At 53.3% G+C, this 5,772-nt stretch overlaps 1 pseudogene; it reads left to right on the forward strand.

Annotated features, from left to right (window-relative positions):
- Positions 1 to 3,693: 3,693 nt before the first annotated feature.
- On the forward strand, positions 3,694 to 4,924 carry LOC147959052 (uncharacterized; annotated as a pseudogene).
- Positions 4,925 to 5,772: the final 848 nt, after the last annotated feature.

Genomic DNA, 5,772 nt, shown 5'->3' on the forward strand with positions numbered 1-5,772 from the left:
CTTAAACTCTCCACAAACTTGCATCAACATTGATGCTCGCATCACTTAAACTCTCCACAAAACGTGCATCAACATTGATCTTGATATCGTTAGAAGGAGGCGGTTGCCACACCTCTTTGGATCTCACCACGGTGTTTCTTGGACCAAAACCCGCCACCACCTCCTTTTCTTTGTTATTGGTGACTACCTCATTAGTATCCTGACATGACATGAAGGAAGACCAGTAGCTTTCCAGAAATATAGCGGAGCCTGTGATAGTTTCTTTTTCTTTCCCAGAAATCAAGTCATTCCTCAAGTGTCAAGCTCTCCAGAAAAGAAACAAAATGTGCTCCCTTTGAGAACAGCTTAACTATAGTCTAATAAAATAAGTAACCAGCCTGAGAATAAGCCTCTTCCCCTGACAAATTCCAAATGTCTCTCAATGCCAGCGGAGTGCAGGAGCCTTGGGGCAAGAAACAAGAGCGTGAAAAGTGATCTCATCCTCAACCCCATGGTAGAGCAAGTACAAATGATAGCTTGATGATGTAAAACTCTATTAACCTAAACCATCATGCTATCAGATGCTGCAAGCCATCCAAAAATTCTAATCTTTTATGGGATATTGGCCTTCCAAATGATATCACACAACCTCCTTTCGCCGTCAATAGATTGCCCAATATTTTCTTTCCGATCCTTAAGCTTTAATGCCAGATTGTATGCACTCTTCACTGAAAACAATCAATTCTTTTCAAAATGCCAAGCAGTGAAATAACCATCCTCCGAGGATTGAATCCGCAACTTTAAGATCTCTTCCGCATCATGAGGATAAAAAAGATGTCTAACAATCTTTCTGTCCCAATCCCTAGGATCGCTCTTGAATAACTCTGAAACCCATTTGAGTCGTCCAATTTTCTCACCCTCCTCGACCCTAGTCGACTAGGATCATGTAACCTAGACCAGGGTACCCATATAAGACGGGGCTAGACTAGTTAGTTTGTTCTTCATGTCAAGTATCTATTCCTAAGACCATGCAAAGAGAGCCTTGGCTCAGTGGTTGGGCATGCGGTTTTGCAGCCTAACGACCCGAGTTCAATTCCTAGAATTGACAGGTGATGCACAGGATTTTCCCCCCATTTATTGAGGATCAAGTTTGATGTGTGATGGAACCATTCATCAAAAAATATATTGATACTCATTTTATAAAAATTATGAGGACCATGTTTATCTTGGTACTCCTACTAAAATGACCGTATGCATCCCTAGTTGGTGCAGAGGCCGGGGAAGTGAAATTCTCCCCCAATAGAGAAATGGAAATTGTCTTCTGTAAAATCAATCAGATGACCTTTTAGGATGTGGAGAGAGATGAGGGACGGGGCAATGCGGGCGACGCCACAGGCGACGCCGGGGGAGACTTCTCCCACCGGTGATCGGCGGGTAGGAGGCCGATTCTGGGCGTTATGCGATGACCCGGCGACGCGGAAGACGAGGATGGGGACTCCGACGGCGAGGAGTCTCCGACGAGTTCACCGACGCCATCCGATGCGATTTGCGAGGCATTCCATGTTGGTTACTCTGAGAAGGATGTGGCAAGGCTCGTCGACTTGGCGATCCCCCTCGATGATCCGGCCCGACAGGGACTTGACGATGACGCCGTTGAGGTTGTTCGACGGGTTGTTCATCGTCGTACGTCGGCGTGGGCGATCCGGCCATGGCGAGGACCTCTTCCAAAGGTATGTCTTCATAAACCTACTTTTTCTGATTACTTCGAGGCCGGGGCGTGGAAATTAGTCCAAAGAAAGAAGAAAATGAAGTCGTCGTCGGCGGCGGCGGTGATCGGCGGATCGGCTGAGATCCGAGCCACTAGGATCCAGCGTTTGAATTTTCTTTTGGGCCTGGGTGGGCTCGAACAGAGTGGTGTGGATCTGGGCTGGATTGAGGATGGGTATGAGGCCCAGTACCTGGCGAATCAGAGTGGGCTGGGGTTAGCTGGGTATGATGCTCAGGCTAACCCGGACTCCACGTCTGCCGACGCCATAGGCCCTTGCATGCGATCGAGTGATCGTAGATCATTTTGCCCCGAGCTGCTGCCGTCGCTGTGCCCTAGGGTTCGTCGCCGTGGGGGAACCTCGGGGTTTGCCAAGTGTGGTCCGGGTCGGGCTACTCGTATCCCTCCTCTCGTGATGGCGGGACGGGGTGGTTCGGCCACGACCGGTCCGAAGATTCCGGTGGGCGCCGGGGCGGCGCCGGCCGGCCGAGGTGGTGGAGTTCCACAGGGTCAGAGGCCTGTGCTGCCGACGGGACATGGCGCGCCGCCGGGGACGAGGCCCGCGCTGGCTGCTGGGCGCGGCACTCCGCTTGGGCCGTGACCCGCGCTGGCTGCGGGGGCGGTGTCGGCTGCTGGGCGTGGCGGTCAGGTCCTTAGGCCACCGGCGCCGGCTGTTCTGATGCCGTCTACTGCTGCTGTGGGGCGCGATACTACCCAACAAAGACCGTCGACGCCTAGTGCGGCCGTGGTCGTACCTCTGGGTCAGCAGCCGCAAGTTGCGCCTCCGCCACATTACGTCGCTAGGCCGCCTCAGAAGCGTGTTGTGCCAGCGCAGGTTCCGCCAGCGCATCCTGTGGCGGGTGAGGGAAGTGCGGATGCAGCTCGTGCGCTGGCTAATAGCAGCTGTAAAGGTCCACCCTGAGGAAAGTGGGGTGATGATGGATTCAATGCTTATGGGGACGGACAACATCGTGGCTCATCGTCTGCAGGTGGCGGGCGTGGCTACGCATGGCAGAGTGATGGGTCAGCTGAACGACCTTTCTACGGCCCTCCGGGAGGTTTTGTCGAGGGGGCGTCTGGCCCTGATTATAGGCAGCGAGGCGGATACCGAGGTCATCATGGTGGTCACGGTGGTCGTGGTGGTAGGAACCATTACCGCCAGCCTCCATCGCCTGTTGTGGTGGAACCGACGGCATCCTCGGAGGTCGATGCTTCCGGTCAGGCGCCGGAGCTATCCAGGCAGGCTATGGAAGTGGTGACTGCACTGGCTTCCACTGACGTGCCGCTGGCGGAGCCCTTTGTGACAGGGGCTATTGGGGCTGCTGACAAATCTGACGTGGATAGAGCTTCCAAGTGGGCGCGGAAAAAGGAGAAAATGTTGTGCTATCGTTGTGGAGACAGAGGTCACTTTATTGCTGAGTGTGTGACCGAGCTTTGTGATATCTACCTCAAGCCTGCGCATGACACGGGGGAGTGCCCTATTCTGTGGGATCAGATGTCGAGTATCACCATCTATGGAGTCTATTGTGCTGAGCTGATGTTTTTTGAGTGTCCTAGTGCGAGGGAGATACCTGACGAACCCCAGAGCACAACTACAGGGATTGTCAAAGTCACTAAGAGTGATGTGTCTGAGGACGCAGATTATGCATAGGCTCAATGAGTTAGTTCCAGGTAACTTTGAGTGGGAGCTCACTCATCTCGAGGCTAACTCTTATAAGGTTAACTTTCCTACATCGAAGGACTTGGAGCCTATGCTGAGTTTTGGGTTATGCAGAGTACCTGGTACTGAGTGCATCCTCGAGTTCCATGAGTGGAAGCGAGTTGAGCCGCAGGGCAAGCCCCTCACCTAGGTTTGGTTGCGATTCTCAGGGCCTCCTTACAAGACTCTTCAGGATGCTCGGGTTGTTGCTAGCTTGGGGATTCTGGTCGGGCAAACCGAGAAGGTAGATATGGCTTTCACCAGAGCTAATGGAGTGGCCCGCCTGCTGGTGAGTGTCCTCGATATCGAGTTTGTGCCTGACGTGGTCAAGTGGACCTACATGGGCGGGGTCTTCAACCTTGAGGTTGAGTTTGAGGATACAGATCTTTTTGCTGAGGCTATGACAGGGATGGATGTGGATATGCATGATAACAATGATGGTTCGGGGAACATGAAGCGCGAGGGGATGATGTTGGGCATGAGTCGGCTAACGGTTCGAGTTCCACCTTGCAGGCGCCTGGGTCTGGGGATGCTTCTTCTGTTACGGTACCTATGAGCATGCTGAGATTCGCTTCATTTGAGCCTGCTTCTGCTCCTCCTAGGCTTTGGAGCGGTTGGGTGGAGTCTGATGACGTGCTAGAGGGCACGCTTCCCCCCTTAGACTTTGCAGTGGTTGAGGGCTCTACCGAGGGGGGGGGGGGGGGGTCGTGGGCAGGTGGCCCCTTCTTCCCCTTCTCCTTTCGATGCTGCGCCACGGTTGAGGACCGGGGTGGAGGTGTCATCGTTGCCGATCGGCGACGTGCCGATGTTGAGAGGGAGACCGGGGCAGGAGGCCTCAGTTCCTTCCTCTCCTGCGGTGGTTAGGGCGACCACTCCTGCGGCGTCTGTTGGCTCCGAGGGCCGGCAGTCACCTGTTCCGCCATAGGGGTTGCTCCAGCCGACGTCGACTTTCGTGGGTGCATCGCCCGCCGGCGTGACAGCTGGTCTTGGGAGAGGAGCGGGGGCAAGCGGCCCCTGTTCTCACCTCCCCTCGCCAGCCTATGGGCGGGCCGATGACTGAACTGTCCGCGTCAAGTGGGGACCGTGGGCAGATGGCCCAGCGCTCTCCTCCCCTGCACTCGCCGGGGCCGGTGCCGGCGGCGGGTCCTGGGGCTTCTCTACATCCGCACGGTGGGGGTGGGGCGGGAGGCCTTACCCCTATCGAGGCCACCAGGGAGGAGGTCATAGCTTTTGGAGGTATCCTGGATCCTGTTTCTGAGGGGCGGCGGATGAGCTATCGCATTCAGGACCAGCCGGATGTTGATGACATGCAGCTGAGGTGCACCAGGCGGGCGGCCAAGCTTCGTGATATTGAGGTCACTACTGGTATGTCGGTCAACACCTCCAATTATATTCTGCATTTTTCTAATGATGAGATTATTCATAATGCAAATCAGCTAGGAGTTTCACTAGGTAGTAATGATAATGAAATCCCGCATTGAGTTAATGACCTCTTGGATCTTGAAGTGGATCGTGCTTTGGATATGATTCGCAACTTAGCAACTGTTAAACCTATGAACGATTCCGACATTGCTCAGTTGGGAGTCAGGGTGTTAGATACGCTTTGTGCAGATATTGCCTTTCCCCCCTGAGACCGAGGAGGAGGAAGGTTCTTTACCTCTTGGGGATACTGAACCTATAGAGGATCCTTGCGGTAGACCCACTGAACCCGGCTGTGAGGACCAGGTGGAGGAATTAGCTAAGCCTAAACGCAAGTGGAAACGCAAAATTTACCCAGCGTCGGTGGTGCGTAGAAGTGCTAGGAACCGGATGACCAAAAAAATTCATGATGAGTAATGAGAGGAATTTTTTGGAATAGCAGAGGTCTGAGGGACTTGGCTAAAAGAAGATTTCTAGCAGAGGATTCTATCGAACATAGGTTGGAGAGGCAATTTTCCCCCTCAATTCCTAAATATGTTGCCGGGAGGTGTCGATTATGATTGGCACTATCTTCCCCCGAGAGGAAGATCAGGTGGGATCTTACTTGGGGTTAGATGCGAGATGTTGGAAGTCCGAAGTGTGGTCATGGGAGATTTTGCCGTCAAGTTTCGGGGTAGGTCGAAGGTCGACGGGTTTAATTGGGCCCTGGTGGCGGTGTATGGGGCCGCACAGCCAGAACTCAAACCAAATTTTTTGGCGGATCTAGTCGTATTTGCGGGTCTGAGCAGCTTCCAATTTTAGTGGGGGTGATTTCAATATTATTAGAAGGAGAGACGAAAAGAACAATGATAATTTTGATGGCAGATGGTCGTTTATGTTTAACACCATTATTGAAAGCTTGGATCTGAGA

The sequence above is a fragment of the Triticum urartu genome, chromosome 7A (genome assembly GCF_056163025.1).
Source record: "Triticum urartu cultivar PI428250 chromosome 7A, HENAU_Tu73, whole genome shotgun sequence".
Taxonomy (NCBI): Eukaryota; Viridiplantae; Streptophyta; class Magnoliopsida; order Poales; family Poaceae; genus Triticum; species Triticum urartu.